We start from the raw sequence: 19204 nt of genomic DNA, 5'->3' as shown, positions 1-19204 counted from the left end.
TTGTAAGAGCCAGATGACCAGGAAAGTTGCTGTGAAATTGTATCTCCTAAAAATGAGAGGGAAGCTTTACCCATGATAGCTCAACAATACGGCAGTCCAAACAAGACCCAAAGAAGTACAACATCAATAGACACGATACCATGGAAAAGGACAGATCCCATGGGGACCCATCCTTAAACAAAGAACTGCGTGCAACCAAGGAATACTGAGAGTAGGATAAATAGTCTTCCCCAGGAATTAGTTCCTTAACCAGTAATTCCATACCAATGTCAGCCCTGAAATCAATTACATATAAGTAACACTAAATGGATTGAGATATACATACAGTAATAAGTATAGAAAAAGAAGCCATGATTTCAAAGAGAGATGGCATATATGTGAGGGTTTGGAATGAGAAAAGGAAAGGAGGAAAAGATGCCATTGTATTTTGATTTTTTAAAAGAATATTAAAATAATTGTTACCATTAAAGAAAGAACAAGAGTGACACTGAGCTGTGAGGTGAACACTGTGGGTATTGCACAGGACTTGCAGAGACTGAGGAAGTGTGTGCATAGTTCTCCTTTGATGTCTTGATTGGTCAGTAGAATGTGTAATCTCCATGTATTTGTAAATCTTCCAAATTTTCTGTAATTTGCAATTCCAGACCACTGTGATGAGAGAAGGTACTTGATATGATTTGAGTCTTTTGATGTCTGTTAAGACTGATTTTGCTGTTTTACGTATGATCTTTCTTGGGGAATGTTCCATGAATATTTGTGAAAAACGTGTATTCTGCTGCTTTGAGCTGGAATGTTCTGTAAATGCCTCTTAGGTCTTTTTGGCCTGAAGTGCAGTTAAAGTGCCATATTTCATTGCTGTATTTTTATTCTTTCCGGTTCCCACAGAACAATGCTATATTCCTTAAACATTTGTCTTGTCTTTGTTAAGATTGAGAGAGACAGAAAAGTTTTCTTCTCTTCTGTGTAATATATTCTGGAACAGCGACTGGAGTATCTGCAGCATGCACAAAATGAACTCATTCGTAAATAATGAACTTGTACTAAAAGACCAACACAAGGTCACAAAATTTAACCTGTAAATTTAAAGACTCAAATCCAGGGTTTTCTATTATGATATGATGGCACAGTCCTTCTTGTATAATTCTCAAAATCTCCCTATGTTGAGAAAAGGAAGGGAATTCCACAATCAGTGACAGTCTTGAGATTTGAAATCTACCACTGACATCTCTGGGAACTGCCCATTTGCAATATCTAAGTCTTGGATGTCTATTGAAAGAGGCTGAATATGTATATGGGATATAAACACTGCTTTCATCTGAATAATTTTAGCACATACCACTTTGGATACAAAGCTTTAAGAACAAAATCTACTGATATTGAGATAACCTTAAAAAGTTAGAAGAATGTAGCACTACTAGATGAGGTCACCTGGTTTTCACACATAGTGGATAGGAAAGGACCTTAACTTAAAAATCTAGACTGAAAATAGACTTTCACTGGTACTGGACCAAGTTACTGATGCTACAGTTGAATTACAGATGAGATTTATCAATCATCTATAAAATAACTGAAACTGTTCCCTACTTCTTGACTCTTTCAATAAACATATTCAGTCAAAACAATCGGTACTTTGCCCACACGAGAGACAACAGCAGGCTGGTCAGCAGCTGACAACACTCACCCAAAGTATTTGACCCCTGAAATTGACACTTCCATGCAGAGTCCTGGACTTCAGCACCTTTTCCGACTATCACAGTATATTGAAATGTATCATCAAATAATGTAAGCCCAGCTGAACCTGGTAACTTCTCTCCCTTGTTGGCAAGCATATTATGGTGAGTGTATTGCTTTTTTGGGGAAATACATTCTCATCCTTTCTGAATATTTATGTCAGTGAATTCCTTTCTGGAATTCAGAGACCTGGAGACTTAGTTTTGGCAGGTATGAGAAGATCCCTCTTGAGTATACAGATTAAATACACTGGGCTTTGCATGTTCTATTTGAATCAAGATGTAAGCTCAGACATGCAGACTGATTTCAGTGTTCTGCAATACCATTCACATCTAGCAGTTCTTATCAGGTGTAAAAGGCAGGTACCTTATGTACACTGTTTTACAAATAAGTCAAATCCATATCTTCCCTTTAAATAAAATACAATATTCTTTTTTTTTTTAGTTAGAAAAAGCTTTATTATAAAAAAAAAAAAAACAGGCCTGGAGAGAAAGGAAGATGGCGGGAGCAGAGAGAGAGAGAGAGAGGACAGAGAGGAAACACAGAAAAGAGCAAAATGCCACATTATTAACAAAATATAGCAGGATATGAACTGAGGGAGAACACTAGCATATTATCACAAAATATTGAAAGTAATGTGTTAAAGACTGTCTTCAAGACTCACACTAAGAAAACTCAGTTCCTTTTCTTTGGAAAGTACAAATCAAACAACAACCATAAGAGAAAGTATATAATGTAAAATACCTTCAGATTCTATAGTGACTTACTGTAATTGATGGTTCTCAATACAAGAGAAGAAATACAAGGTAGACAGACAGACAGACAGACACACACACAAATGGATATATATATATGGGTATGTGATTTCATTTTGATCTTATATATTTTATATTTCATAGTAAAATACATAGGATAATCACAAAATAGTTATATTCTATTAAAACATACTAGGTATCACACATGCCACATATATACACAGTATGTGGCTTCATTTGGATTATTATTTTTTTTTTTTTTTTGGTTTTTCGAGACAGGGTTTCTCTGTGTAGCTTTGCGCCTTTCCTGGGACTCACGTGGTAGCCCAGGCTGGCCTCGAACTCACAGAGATCCGCCTGGCTCTGCCTCCCGAGTGCTGGGATTAAAGGCGTGCGCCACCACCGCCCGGCTCATTTGGATTATTTTTAAGACAAGGTTTCTCTGTGTAGCTTTAAGCCTTTCCTGGAACTCACTTGGTAGTCCAGGCTGGCCTTGAACTAACAGAGATCCCCCTGGCTCTGCCTCCTGAGTGCTGGGATTAAAGGCGTGCACTGCCACCACCCGGCATAAGTTTTATATTTTATAGTAAAATGCATAGGATAATAAAAAGATAGTTATATTTTATTCAAAACATGTTAGGTGTCATATGAACAACTTGAAACATGGAAGTTTAACTCAGCTAGTAAATGGTTGTTCCCCAAGATCTCAATCTTACTCCGAGGTACAGCATAGCTAATACTTATTGTGTATTCTGCTACTTTGATCTGGAATATTATATAAATGCCTGTCAGCTGAGTATGAAGCAATCTATTATGTCCTATATCCTCAAAACAACCCCATGAGATTAGTAGAATTAGTATTATTACCTTTGTACTACAGATAAATAGGCCAAGGTTTAAAGTTTTAAAGAGCAACTAACCATCCCAGAGGTTGCACAACCGTCCTGAGGTTCACATCAAGTATGAGCGTTATTCTATCATTCACAGGTTTCACACCCTACTCTTGTGTAGAGGTGATTCTATTCCTTCCAGCAAGTAGGACCTCTGGTTCAGGGACCACCATAGAAGAGGAGATAGAAAGATCATAAGAGCTAGAGGACCAGGAAGTATGCTGTGAGACTGTGTCTACTAGAAATGGTTGTTAAATAAGACCTTAACCATGACAAAACAAGTAGATACACCAACACAGAAGGAGAAAAATCTCACTAATGACTGCTGTGACAAGGAGAATTAGCATCTCCCAGGGATGAACTCCATAATGGGTTATTCAGTACAAAGTGGTCAACCCTGTAATCATACATATACAAGTAACAAAAATAGACTGAGCAAACTAAATTTGTACATTTATTCATTTCTGTGTATCCATAATAAACAATGAAAAAAAAGCCATCAATTTGAAATACAGGAGGGGACATGACAGGGGCTATAAGGAATGGACATGGAAGTTTGGCGGGAACAGGAAGAGGGAAGTGATATAATTATCTTTTAATCTAAAATATATAAAATTGGCCAGGCGGTGGTGGCGCACGCCTTTAATCCCAGCACTCGGGAGGCAGAGCCAGGCGGATCTCTGTGAGTTCGAGGCCAGCCTGGGCTACCAAGTGAGTTCCAGGACAGGCTCCAAAGCTACACAGAGAAACCCTGTCTCGAAAAACCAAAAATAAATAAATAAATAAATAAATAAAATAAAATATATAAAATTTAGAGAGAGGGGAAAGATATATATCTATATCTATATCTATATCTATATCTATATCTATATCTATATCTATATCTATATCTATATCTATATCTATCTATCTATCTATCTATCTATCTATCTATCTATCTATCTATATATATATATATATATATATATAGAGAGAGAGAGAGAGAGAGAGAGAGAAACGGTGATGGGAGTGTAAGGGTGGGTTGGTTCACAGATCCGAACAGATTTCTATGCAGCTCTTAGTCATACCATGTCCTTTCCTTGCAGTGCCTTCTTGTGACTTCTTCTGACTCCACCCAGGAAAACAGTTTAGGAGAAAATTCCCACAATTTATCCCCCCCACAACACTAAAGCCAAATAGGACTAAACAATTAATTATAACAAATAGAATGCAAGAAATTTACCCATTTGTATTTAAGTCCACAGGTTTCTGCTGTGGAATGTTCTGTATGCTGTAAATGTGTTGCTCTGATTGGTTAATAAATAAAGTGCTGATTGGCCAGTAGCCAGGCAGGAAGGATAGGCAGGACAAAGAGAGAGGATAATTCTGGGAAGTGGAAGCCTGGGTCAGGAGATGCTGCCAGCCGCCACCATGAGGAGCAGGATGTAAAGTACCAGTAAGCCCCGAGCCACATGGCAAGGTATAGATTTATAGAAATGGGTTAATTTAAGATGTAAGAACTAGATAGCAATGTAGCTGGAGTTTTCTCTCCGGTCCCGCCAAGCCCCAGCAGTCCACAGCCCACAGTATCTTACATGTTGGTACTAATGGTGGTGGCTGGCAGCATCTTTCTTCCCAGCCTTCCTGTTCCCAGAATTTTCTCCTCTGCTTGTCCCGCCTATACTTCCTGCCTGGCTACTGGCCAATCAGCATTTTATTTATACAGAGCAATATCCACACCACTTTCCCTTTTCTTTTTCTTTTTTCTTTCTTTTTTTTTTTTTTTTTCCATAGCTAGAGTGTCCTCCAGTCCTGCCTGGCCCACGGTCAGGATAAATCTCTCTCACCCGCCAGTCCCACAGCTGCTCAAACCCAACCAAGTAAACACACAGAGACTTATATTACTTATAAACTGTATGGCCATGGCAGACTTCTCACTAACTGTTCTTATATCTTAAATCAACCCATTTCTGCTAATCTATAAGTAGCCACATGGCTCATGGCTTACCAGTATCTTAACATCTTCTCATGGTGGTGGCTGGCAGGAACTCTCTGCCTCAGCCTTCTACTTCCCAGAATTCTCCTCTCTCCTTGTCCCGCCTATACTTCCTGCCTGGCTACTGGCCAATCAGTGTTTTATTAACCAATCAGAGCAACACATTTAACATACAGAACATCCCACAGCATAACAAGAAGCCTGAGCCACATGGCCACATAGTTTATAAATCATATAAGCATCTGTGTGTTTATTTGGGTCCGAGCAGCTGCAGGATTGGCAGGTGAGAGATATTTGTCCTGACCGTGGGCCAGGCAGAACCAGGAGATAACCCCAGCTACAGGTTTCTGTCATGGAAACACAACATACTTCATCCTTATTTTGCTTTCTTCTTTATAATTACTAAAAAAAATTGTATACTAAGATTTATTGTCACTGGCCCATTTAGCCAAGTTTGTAGGTAAGGCGACAGTCACATTCCATGATGACGTTCTTGTCTTAGATGCCATCTTTGGGAGTGACAGAATTTCTTTATTCAGAACCCAGAGTCAGGTACTGTAGATTTTCCATTCTCTATGATTGCAGAGTAGTGGTGACAGTGAGTGAAGGTGTGCTAGTGTGTCCTCACTTAAGGCAAGAAATGGGTTATAATGCTTCCTTTTCTTGTTCTTTTTCATTATGCTTAGTGTATTCTCATCAAAGTTACAATACAATATGGCAAGTGCCCGTTCAATGCCCAGCCATTCCTTATTTTATTATTTTATATTTTATTTTAAAATTTTTGAGACTAGATCTCATGGAGCTCGGGCTAGCTATGAATTTGACATGTGACCAAGAAGGACCTGGAGCTTCCTGATCCCCCTACCTCCACCTTCTGAGAGCTGACATTACAGGCATGTACTATAGTATCAGGCTTATGATTTTCTGGGGTTCAGACTTTCAAGGATTCCTGGATGCTAGGAAAGTACTCTATCAGCTTAGTTACATCTGAGCACTACTCCTTTATTAGCTGTATTAGTTACTTTCCTATTGGTGTGATAAAGCACCACAACTAAGGCAACTTAGAGAAGAAGTAGTTTATTTGGGGCTTATGGTTGTGGAGGGCTAGGGTCCATAATGGTAGGGACAGAAGGCTATGGACATGGAGGCTGGAGCTTGAAGCTGAGAGCTCACATCTTGAAACATAAACAGGAAATTGAGAGCTAAATGGCAATGGTATGTGGCTTTTTAAACCTCAATGACTGTTACCTGTTGTGGTATTGTATTTCCCCCAAATATTGTGCATGCTAATAAACTTATCTGGGGTCAGAGACAGAGCAGCCACAATATTAAACATAAAGGATAGGCAGTGGTAGCACACGCCTTTAATCCTAGCATTCCAGAGGCAGAAATCCATGTGTTCAAGGATACAGCCAGGCATGGTGACTCATCATGCCTTTAATCCCAGAAAGCAATCCTTTAATGCCAGGGAGTGGTGGTAGAAAGCAGAAAGGTATATAAGGCGTGAGGACCAGAAACTAGAAGAATTTGTCTGGTTAAGCTTTTAGCTGGTTAAGCTTTTAGCTGGTTAAGCTTCAGGCTTTCGAGCAGCAGTTCAGCTGAGAGCCATTGGGATGAGGACACAGAAGCTTTCAGTTGAGGAAACAAGACCGGCTGAGAAGTTGGCCAGGTGAGGTTAGCTGTGGCTTGTTCTGTCTCTCTGACCATCCAGCATTTCACCCCTATAACTGGCCTCAGGTTTGATTTTATTAATAAGACTCTTTAAGATTCCTGCTACATCTGGTGCCCAATGTTTGTGGTATGAATTCATGAAAAACTGCTTGCCTGTGGCCTTGTGGTGGTGGCACACTGGTTGGATTTGCTGAAGAAAGCAGAGGCAGGAGGATCCCGAGTTTGAGGCCAACCTAGGAGAAACTTCAGCTGGGGCCGAGTCACAAACAATGGTGGGACCATGGAGGCAGTGGCTGCTGCTCCAAGTTGCTGGCTTCTTCTCATCGTGTTGGTGACTGCAATGATAATGCTACCTGGGACAAAGGGTTTACTGCTGCTTTTTCAGAGAATTGCCAGGACCATCGTGTTACAAGAAAGCATCGACAAAGGTCAGTTTGGAAAAGTTTGGCAAGACAAATGGTGGGGAGAAATTGCTGTTAAGATATTCTCTTTTAGGGAAGAATGTTCATGGTTCCGAGAGACAGACATTTATCAGACTGTGATTGCTCCAAAACACACACACACACACACACACACACACACACACACACACACACACACACACACACATAATCTAAAGGGAACCATGGCCACGCCTAACAGCAACTTGAAATCTTCAAAAGGATGATAGGATCCCACAATGATGATTCCACATGGAGTATGATAAAGCCATTAAGCCAATTAACACCATGGAAAAATCGACTTTGGACTACAAACTGGTCAGGACAATTTCGAGATGACCAGCTGAGATGATCCAGCCCGAGAGACTACTCGAGCAAGGACTTGTGACAAGCCCTGAACTTTCCTTTTATGCAGAGACTGGACAAATGATACAGGACTTGACAATTAACCCAAAAGTTTTCTTTTCAAGATTCCCTAAAGATATCTTCACCCCTAGAAAGCAAAAAGAAAAAGAGAATAAGATATGAGATAGATCATTGAATCTACTCTGAGAAAAAAGATAAAGAAATAATAGGATAAATAGGTAGATCACTGAATCTACACTGAAGAAAAAGGGGAAGATATAAAAATGACAAAAGGTAGACTACTGAATGTATTATGAAAAAAAAGAGAGAATATGGATATGATAACATAAAAAGGGAGATTATAGAATCTACTTTTAAAAAGGAACTACTTGTTTTAAATAAGATAAGTAATGAAAAATTTTTGGTCTGAGTTTATCAGATGTTACTGGACTGGACATTGTTAATATATATAATGGAGTTTTTATCTGTCAAATGTTAATGGACTAGACATCTTTAATGTAATCTTGACTGTGCATATTATATATACTTACTGGATATAATTTTTCTTGTATTAGTTATAAGTTTTTTAAAATTTTAGACAAAAAGAGAGGAAATGTGGTATTGTATTCCCCCAAATATTGTGCATGCTAATAAACTTATCTGGGGTCAGAGACAGAGCAGCCACAATATTAAACATAAAGGATAGGCAGTGGTAGCACACGCCTTTAATCCTAGCATTCCAGAGGCAGAAATCCATGTGTTCAAGGATACAGCCAGGCATGGTGACTCATCATGCCTTTAATCCCAGAAAGCAATCCTTTAATGCCAGGGAGTGGTGGTAGAAGGCAGAAAGGTATATAAGGCGTGAGGACCAGAAACTAGAAGCATTTGGCTGGTTAAGCTTTTAGCTGGTTAAGCTTCAGGCTTTCGAGCAGCAGTTCAGCTGAGAGCCATTGGGATGAGGACACAGAAACTTCCAGTCTGAGGAAACAAGACCAGCTGAAGTTGGCCAGGTGAGGTTAGCTGTGCCTTGTTCTGTCTCTCTGACCATCCAGCATTTCACCCCTATAACTGGCCTCAGGTTTGATTTTATTAATAAGACTCTTTAAGATTCCTGCTACAACCTGTGGCAAATTTAGTCTAGCAAGGCCACACCTCCTAAGGCCCCCACCACACACACACAAACAGTGCCAACTGTGGACAGACTGTTCAACTGCCCAAGACTTTCAGGGAAAAATCTCCCTCAAGCCATAACATTAACTAAGCCAGCTTTAGTAGATGGCAAATTTCCAAGTGGTTTTGGGCTGTTGTCAACATCCACTTTAGGCTCCTGAGAACTGATGTGTTGCCAAAGACTTCTAAACAGATTCTTTAAAGGGATTGCATTTGATTTTTATTACGATGATGAAATACTCGACATAGGCTACTAGTGAAGAAAAAGGTTTACTTAGCTCAGTGTTGGGGATTCAAAGAAGGGCACCTGCATTTTTCAGTTATGACATATCATAATGTGTAGCACTGATAGCACAGGTAGTAACAGGTATGTGTTATATGTTGAACCAGGAGCAGACAGAGAAGGGAGACTGGGGACTCAGGATCCTTCCCAATATTGTGCCTACAACGACTTAGTGCCCTTCCGTGAGACTCCACCTCTTTTAAACAATGATTCTTTGGCAATTTCCTACATTTATATTCTGAATTTGGGGCATCTTAGAACTTCATTACCTCTGGGCAGTGGTAGTGCACGCCTTTAATCCCAGCACTGGGGAGGCAGAGGCAGGCGGATCTCTGTGAGTTCCAGGCCAGCCTGGTCTCCAAAGCGAGTTCCAGGAAAGGCGCAAAGCTACACAGAGAAACCCAGTCTCGAAAAACCAAAAAAAAAACAAAAACAAAAAAAAAACCCAACTTCATTACCTTCTACTACCACCCCCTCTCAAATAAAATGCTTCTTCCCAATAGGTTGCTTTTCACTTTCAGGTCCTTTCCTCCCATTCCTTGAGTTCAATCATGGTTGCTTACATCTGCATAAACAGAGGGATGATTAACTGCAACAGGGGCAACAGGTCAGTCAGTGGCCACACCACAGAAGTAAATACATCCTCCTCATCTAGCACCCATTAACTTCCCTCAGCCCCTCACTGAGAGGTGAAGCCTAATGAGCTCCTCCTCCACACATGATGAAATAGTGTCAGGTCTAAGCTTGTCCCCATAACCAGGGGCAGTTGGTTTATAGGTCAATGGCTTTGTCATAGCTGGAAGACATTTTCATAGCACTCCACCCCAAAACTCTGATTGCTCATCCCTTCTGCTCCCTTTAGGCTTCACCTCTGAAAGGTCCTCGTCACGTCCAGTGCCACCACATCAGAAACCAAGTCTTTAGTCACACTGGGCCATTAGGAACACAAACCATAGAGAGTGTTGGGGAAAAAACTGATTTTACCTTCTCCTGTTTTTCACTCTGTTCTTTGGGTGGTTAGTTGGCTGAAATTCTATCATCTGTCCTGGAAACAAGTGTCTACATTGAGTATGGAGGCAATACACCAAAAATGGTGGGACAGAAGCACAGAGGAGTCTGCATGTCTGGTGACATCATGGAGGGACCGCACCAACCTCGGACTTTCTAACGAGGGCTTATTTGTGTGCCTGAAAATAAGTTCATGAGTTTTTGAGCCATTGTTATTTTAGGGTTACTGCTATTCTTAAGTGATACAAGATCTTTTAAAAACAAAAATAATTACACCATGTTGAGGAAGGAGGTAAATGTAGCACAACATACGAGGTGTGATATATATATGCCCTACAGTAGCCCTATGCATGGCTAATACAATCTCTATGCATAATTACAGAAAATAAGCCACTAGTCGCATATTGTAGCACTTACTTAGTTCACATATAAGTAGTCCTAGTTAAAACTGATATCTGTAAACTTATCTTTTCTCCCCTTACTATATTTCCTACCTATGAAAATTTATTCTTATTTCTACATTTCTTGTCTTCATCAAAACCTGCCTCTGATACTTCTGATTTGGGGCCATAGGAGATAATTTGGATCCATTTATGCAGAACTCTTCAAAACAGCCTGTACATATAATATTTGTAATAAGTACTGTTATACTTTAAAATATTTACATTTATTAATAAATCTGTTTTAAGTGTCGTGGTGGCAGAAAATGTACTTGTGTCCTTTCTGTGTTTAAAAACATTTAGAGCCATGTGTTTTTGCCTTGTGAATGGCATGTGGATTTTTCACTGGCCTGCCTGCAAATGTTAGTTCCACTTAACTTGCTTGGAAAGCAGTTTTCTCGGGCAGGCTTTGCTTGGTGCTCTGGTTAATTTTATTTTAATTTTTTTTTTTGCTTATTTAGACCTATTTTGTGATAATTTTCATGCCAGATGACTAGTTAAGTCTGAAGAATATAATTTGCTGAGTGAAACAGAGGTCAATTATCAGTCATTCTCTAAGCTTAAGTCATTAATTAATAGAATTTAGCCATAAAAGCATTAATTTGTAAATCATATTAAGATGTAAAATCTTTTATGTCTAATCTTAACCATCTTGAAATACTTAGACTGAACTCAATTTTAATTTTATCATTTACTTATGAAAAATAAGGAAACATTCTGTTATTTATATTTAATTATAAAGTACAAGAAAATCTTTGTTTTGTCCATGCAAAACCATTTTAAAACTGACAAACTCATCCATTATACTCAAAGCTCAATTGTTGATGCCAAACTGCGTCAAACCAGTTCTCTCTTCAGAAGCATGTTTCATAAGTGTATCTATCATAAATCATAAATAACTCAACAAGATTTGCATAAATATTTATTTTTCTTTTAGACATATTTCAGGAGGACAATCTTGGGTCGGATGTTAAATATTTATATCTATAAAAAAAGACAACTTTAAAGTAAAATGTAGCTGCTCAATGTTCCTTTGGGATCTCACATTTAGAGACAAATCCTCCAACGTTATCGTCTGCTATTTGTTAGACTAGCATGTGGACTTTGAAGGAGCTGACATCTTTTTTGCACAGGAAGTTTCAAAGCAGAGAGCATGAACTTGAATTCAAACCAATTAAGGCAAATCACATTTGCTTGGCAAGAATACAAAGTACTCTAAGAAAGTAGACAAACAAAATATGACTTTATCTCATCCCATACAACTATTGGAGTTTTTCATTGTAGCTATTTGAGAGTTGGCAACAATTTTGTGTACAGCAGTAGCAGAATTGGAGAATCCCTGTGTTTCATTGAACTTACATGTGAGTAATTAACAAAATATTGTTTGCATATACCCTTAGTTAAAGAAATGACTAGGGAAGATTTTCATAAACATATTATGCCACAGTTGGTAAAATATTTTGAAAATCATAATTTGATGGGTTATATTCTGTTCTCCACAAAAGCATCTTCCTTAGAAATCATACTATTTCTCGGCTGACTGGAACAGAGAAATTGTAACTCTCATAATGCTTTTTGCTTTCTAGATGTTTCAGTCAATGGATTTTTTCTTCATCGTGGGAAGTAGTCAGTCAATGGGTTTTCTCTTCATAGTGGGAAGTAGTTGCCTGCTTTTTTTTTTTAATTTTATTTTATTTTTTTTAATTTATTTTGCAATACAATTCAGTTCTACATATCAGCCACGGATTCCCTTGTTCTCCCCCCTCCCGTCCCCCTCACCTTCCCCCCAATCCCCCCCCATTCCCATCTCCTCCAGGGCAAAGCCTTCCCCACAGACTGAGGTCAACCTGGTAGACTCAGTCCAGGTAGGTCTAGTCCCCTCCTCCCAGGCCGAGCCAAACAATCCTGCATAGGCCCCAGGTTTCAAACAGCCAACTCATGCAATGAGCACAAGATCTGGTCCCACTGCCTGGATGCCTCCCAAACAGATCAAGCCAATCAACTGTCTCACCCATTCAGAGGGCCTGATCCAGTGGGGACCCCTCAGCCATTGGTTCATAGTTCATGTGTTTCCATTCATTTGGCTATTTGTCCCTGTGCTTTATCCAACCTTGGTCTCAACAATTCTCGCTCATATAAACCCTCCTCATTCTCGCTAATTGGACTCCCAGAGATCCACCCGGGGCCTAGTCATGGATCTCTGCATCCAGATCCCTCAGTAGTTGGATGAGGTTTCTAGCACAACAATTAGGGTGTTTGGCCATCCCATCACCAGAGTAGGTCAGTTCGGGCTGTCTCTCGACCATGGCCAGCAGTCTGTTGTGTGGGTATCTTTGTGGATTTCTGTGGGCCTCTCTAGCACTTTGCTTCTTCCTATTCTCATGTGGTCTTCATTTACCATGGTCTCCTATTCCTTGTTCTCCCTCTCTGTTGTTGATCCAGCTGGGATCTCCCGCTCCCCCAAGCTTTCTTTCCCTCAACCCTCGCCTTTCATTACCCCCACTCATGTCCAGGCTGTTCATGTAGATCTCATTCCATTTCTCTGTCATTGGGCGATCCCTGTGTCTTTCTTGGGGTCCTGTTTTCCAGGTAGCCTCCCTGGTGATGTGAGTAGCAGACAAGTCATCCTTGTTTCATGTCTAGTATCCTGCTATGAGTGAGTACATACCATATTTGTCTTTCTGAGTCTGGGTTACCTCACTCAGGATGATTTTTTCTAGATCCATCCATTTGTCTGCAAACCTCATTAATAAAAACAGCTTGGTACTGGCATAAAAACCGACATGTGGACCAATGGAATCGAATTGAAGACCCTGACATTAATCCGCACACCTATGAACATATAATTTTTGACAAAGAAGCCAAAAGTGCACAATGGAAAAAAGAAAGCATCTTCAACAAATGGTGCTGGCAAAACTGGATATCAACATGTAGAAGGCTGCAAATAGATCCATATCTATCACCGTGCACAAAACTTAAGTCCAAGTGGATCAAGGACCTCAACATAAATCCAGCTACTCTGAACCTGCTAGAAGAGAAAGTAGGAAGTAGTCTTGAACGCATTGGCATAGGAGACTACTTCCTAAATAGAACACCAGTAGCACAGACTCTGAGAGAAACAATCAATCAATGGGACCTCTTGAAACTGAGAAGCTTTTGTAGAGCAAAGGATACGGTCAACAAGGCAAAGCGACAGCCTACAGAATGGGAAAAGATCTTCACCAACCCCATATCTGACAGAGGACTGATATCCAGAATATATAAGTTGCCTGCTTTTTTGCAAACTTGGAATCTTTTAAGATTATAGTCATGGTAGATTTTACTTTACCGGGTTCTGGATGTTCATCTCTGTGCATGGACATGCACATATGTGTTAGCTGATATTCCTGACCTCTGATTCATGACAGTTATTTGAAAAGCAAATAAATTTAAGTTGTTTTTACATACTAAAGGATGCTGTGTTGGATAGTTTTATATCAACTTGATGTAAGTTAGTCATTTGAACAGAGGAAAAGTCAGTTGAGAAAATGCCTCCAGCCAGGCAGTGGTACCTCATGCCTTTAATCCCAGCACTTGGGAGGCAGAGCCAGGTGGATCTCTGTGAGTTCAAGGCCAGCCTGGTCTACAGAGTGAGATCCAGGACAGGCACCAATACTACATGGAGAAACCATGTCTCGAAAGAAAAAAAAAAACAAAAAGAAAAAAAAAGGAAAGAAAGAAAATGCCTCCATAAGATCAAGCTGTAGGGCATTTTCTTAGTAATTTACAGAGGAGGACCCTGTCCTATGTGGTCCTGGGTTCTATAAGAAAGCAGGCTGAGCAAACCATCGGGAGCAAGCCAGTGAGCAGCACTCCTCTACGGTCTTCTGCATCAGCTTCTGCCTCCAAGTTCCTTTCCTGCTTGAGTTCCTGCCCTCACTAGCTTTGATGATGAACTACCATATGGAACTATGAGTAACATAAAACCTTTCCTACCCAACTTGCATTTTATTTTTATTTTTATTTTATTTTATTTTATTTTTTTTTTTTTGGTTTTTCGAGACAGGGTTTCTCTGTGTAGCTTTGTGCCTTTCCTGGAACTCGCTTTGGAGACCAGGCTGGCCTCGAACTCACAGAGATCCGCCTGGCTCTGCCTCCCGAGTGCTGGGATTAAAGGCGTGTGCCACCACCGCCCGGCTCAACTTGCATTTTAGTCATGGTATTTCATCACAGCAATAGAAACCCTAACTAAGACAGATGATATTACCATTATTATGACTTAATTATTAATTAATTAAAAGGACTCCATGTGTTTGAATTAATTTGGCTCATTTTAGGGAGTATTTTATCCTTTTTCAGGTATTCATTCTGTCTGTGCAAATAAAGTTTTTAATTTCTCTTAAATTTTTATATAAAGTTACTCATATTAATTAAAAACACATTTAGTTTTATTGGAATGTGAACCATTGAGCTGACAAAAATTTGGGAGACATAGGAGGAATTGCATTAATTACATAACATTTAGACATAGATAATATGTTTACTATGAACTGAGCTTCCCTGTCAAAATTAGGAACCGTAATACTCATTATTTTTCAATTATTTTACATCAAATATAATTTTAAAATATGCTATTTTAAAGTAGGATACAAGCGATATGAAGATGGAAATTAGAAATCTGGAGGTGTTTAATTGGGAAGTGGATGGAAGATAAATACAGGAGAGGGAGGGAGAAGGGAAAAAATAGTAAGGATGTTTGCAAAAGTCATAAGCAATCATATTATTTTTAATTTACCTAAAATCACATATAACAAATTTAAATGTTTGTATAATATATAAATGTATTTGTAAAATATATATTATATGCATGTTATAATACATATAACTTAAGTTATGCTGTTATGCCACTTGTGGTGAAAACGCTACCCACAAGAGGAATAGACTACCAAACAAAAATCTCAGTAATGAGTCTAAGAAACCCTCCATGGAGTATTGGTCTAGGGATATGGTCTAAGGCCAGCCTGGTTTGAAAGAAAATAAACCCTACAGTGAGTGGCACTATTAGGAGGTATGGCTTTGTTGGAGGAAGAAGTACGTCACTGTGGAGATGGGCTTTGAGGTCTCCTTTGCTTAAGCTACACTTAGTGTGATACAGTTGTATTGTTGCCTCCAGATCAAGATGTAGAACTCTCAGTTCCTTCTCCATCACCATGTCTACCTCCATGCTGCCAAGTGTCACCATGATGACAATGGACTAAACCTATGGAACTATAAGCCAGCCCCAGTCAGATGTTTTCCTTTATAAGAGTTGTTGTGGTCATGGTGTCACTTCATAGCAATAGAAACCCAAAGGAAGACAGAAGTTGGTACCAGGGACTGGGTTCTTGCTGTGACAGGCCTGAACATGGTTTTGTTTGGAGGAATTTTGACTTTGGGAGTTTGGATTAAGAAAGCAGTGGAATGCTTTAAGCACTGCTTAATGGGCTATACTTGTAGGAGCATGGAAGACAGTGGTGTTAATGGTAATTTGAACTGTGGGGGCCTGGCTCAAAATGTTTCAGAAGAAAAAAATTTTAGTATGTTGCTTAGGGATTATTCTTGTGATATTTTGGTAAAGAATGTGGCTGCTTTTTTCTCATGTCCAAAACATCTGCCTGAGGCTAAATTGAAGAGTTTTAGATTAATTGCATTGGCAAAGGAAATCTCAATACAGCCTAGTATAGATTCTGTCATGTTGTTAGTAGTGTTGACTCTTATGAAGGTTTGTAATAAAAGGAGCAGGCTGAATGTGGTAGTTTGAATGTAATTGACCTCCATAAGCTCATAGGGAGTGGCACTATTGGGAGGTATGGCTTGGTTGGAGTAGGTATGGCCTTGTTGGGGAAATGTATCACTGTGCAGGTGGGTTTTGAGGCTTCCTTTCCTCAAGCTTCTCTCAGTGTGATACTCAGAGCACTTCCTGTTGCCTACAGGTCAAGATGTAGGACTCTCAGCTCCTTCTCCAGCACCATATCTGTCTGCATGCCACCATGTCACACCATAATGATGATGGACTGAACCACCAAAAATGTAAGCCAACCCAATTAAATGTTTTTCCTTTATAAGAGTTGCTGTGGTCATGGTGTCTCTTCACAGCAATAGAAACCCTAACTATTATAGCAGTTGGTACCAGGAGTGGGTACTAACTTGCTGTGATAAGCCTGACCATGTTTTTATTTGGAGGAGTTTGGACTCTGGTAATTTGGGTTAGAAAAGCAGTGGAATGCTTTGCGCACTGCTTAATGGGCCATATTAGTAGAAGCATAGAAGATTTGAACCATGGGGGCCTGACTCAAGAGGTTTGAGAGGTGGAGAATTTTAGTATATTGCCCTAGTAATTATTCTTGTGATATTTTGGTGACAAATGTGGCTGGCTTTTTGTCTGCTGAGGTTAAGTGAAGAGTTTTGGATTAACTCTGTTGGCAGAGGAAATGTCAAAACAGCCTAGTATAGACTCTGTTATGTGGTTACAAGTGTTAACTCTAATGAAGATTTATAATGAAAAGAAGCAAGCTGAGCAAAGAAAAACACAAAATGTACAATTTGAGGAGAAAAGGAGCACCAGGAAGTTGAATGGAGCTAATTTCTGTGTTCAAGGAGATAAACAGATTAAGAAATGGAATAAAGGGGTGTGGTGACCCCAGGACAAAATCCCACCCAACTAAGTTTCCAACTTGTGAAAAATTGGCTTTCAGGTCTCCTTTTCACAAGCTACATTCAGCTCAGTGTGACCCAATTGCTCTGGATGCCTGGGGATCAAGATGTAGAACTCTTAGCTCCTTCTCCAGCACCATTTTTACCTATATGCTTCCATTAAGATAATGGACTAAGCCTCTGAAAATGTAAGCCACCCCAATTAAATGTTTTTCCTTGTCAAAAGTTGCTGTGGTCATGGTGTCTCTTCACATCATTAGAACCCCTAACTAAGACAGGGAGTTCAGGAGAATCCATAAATAATTCAGGCTATTGTCATTGTCTTTGGTCACCTTCCAGATATTGAAGATAAAGACCCTATTGCTGAAGACATCATGCACTACAGACATAGGACTCAGAGGCTTGTTTCTGGATCTAAGCCGCTGTGACTCTTTAATATAATTCTTCATGTTATGGTAACCCCCAACCATAACATTATTTTGTTGCTTCTTCATAAATGTTATGAATCATAATGTAAATATCTGATATGTGGGATATCTGATATGAGACCCCCAAAGGGGGTAGTGACCCACAGGTTGAGAACTGCTCCTTTATAAAATCCTTTAATAATACATTTTTAAATGTTGGTAATTTTAGCAAAATCATATTTTCCAAAGGTTTGTTAAGCACTGAGCTCAGTCATAGATTCATTTTAAAAGTGATTTATTGATATTTTTAACTTGTAGTTTTCTTGGTAGTGGTCTATTAGAAAACATTCCTTAATAAGTGTTCTATTATGATATTAATAAGGAGGTTTATAATTTTCTTCTTATTTTGTGCAATCATATTTCATATGTTAGTTCAGACATGAACATTTCCTTAGGAACACAAAACTTGTGGCTTATCACTCTGAGTTCATTCCTTAATGGACTAATTTTCATAAAAATACTGTTGGAAGGAATGGATCTCGGTGACTCTCAGAAATATCTAACAATGCAGTCTAAAACATTTTGTTTACTTCTGAAGAAAAATGATTAAAATGGGTTGCTGTGGAATGTCATTCTGTATGCTATGAATATATGCTGCTCTGATTGATAGATAAATAAAATGCTGATTGGCCAGTAGCCAGGCAGGAAGTATAGTCAGGGTAAGTGGATGAGGAGAATTCTAGGAAGAGGAAGGCTGAGTCAGGAGATGCCAGCCCACTCTCCAGGGAACAGCATGTAACGGCACACAGGTAAAGCCACGGAACATGTGGTAACATATAGATTAACAGAAATGTGCTGATTTTAAAGTGTAAGAGCTAGTCAGTAGTTAGTCTGAGCTAATGGCCAAACAGTATTAATTAATATAAGCCTCTGTGTGTTTACTCTGAGCGGCGTGGACCAGGCAGGACACAGAAAAACTTTAGCTACAATGGAAAGTCATCCAAAGGAAGACCACACAAATCTAGGTTTTTAATGTATTGCTATTTGTTGAAGTTTCTGAAAATGGTAAGGCAATTTTAGTAATATATAAGATGATAAATTATTCCTTAGGTCAAATGCCTAAAGTACCAACTGTACACAGGTACTAGTAAATTTATGTTTCAGCTTCTAGCACAGTGTCTAGTAAATAAAATTCCATTGAAGAATACATATTAAATAGATCAACAAAGATGAGTGTGTTACCTGCATACTGTGTGACTTTCCTGTAACAATTTCTGATCGGTGTTTTAATTGATTATTTATACAGACTGCCTTAGTACAGTTTTCAAAGTAATACCAATGCCTGAAATTTCAAGTGTATCTTATAGGTCCTCAGAACATGCAAATACAGCTATATAACATGCAGGTATCAGAT

The sequence above is a fragment of the Peromyscus californicus genome, unplaced genomic scaffold (assembly GCF_007827085.1).
Source record: "Peromyscus californicus insignis strain IS unplaced genomic scaffold, ASM782708v3 Scaffold_12__1_contigs__length_115047231, whole genome shotgun sequence".
In the NCBI taxonomy this organism is placed as follows: Eukaryota; Metazoa; Chordata; class Mammalia; order Rodentia; family Cricetidae; genus Peromyscus; species Peromyscus californicus.
Note: the sequence above shows the minus strand (reverse complement) of the source record.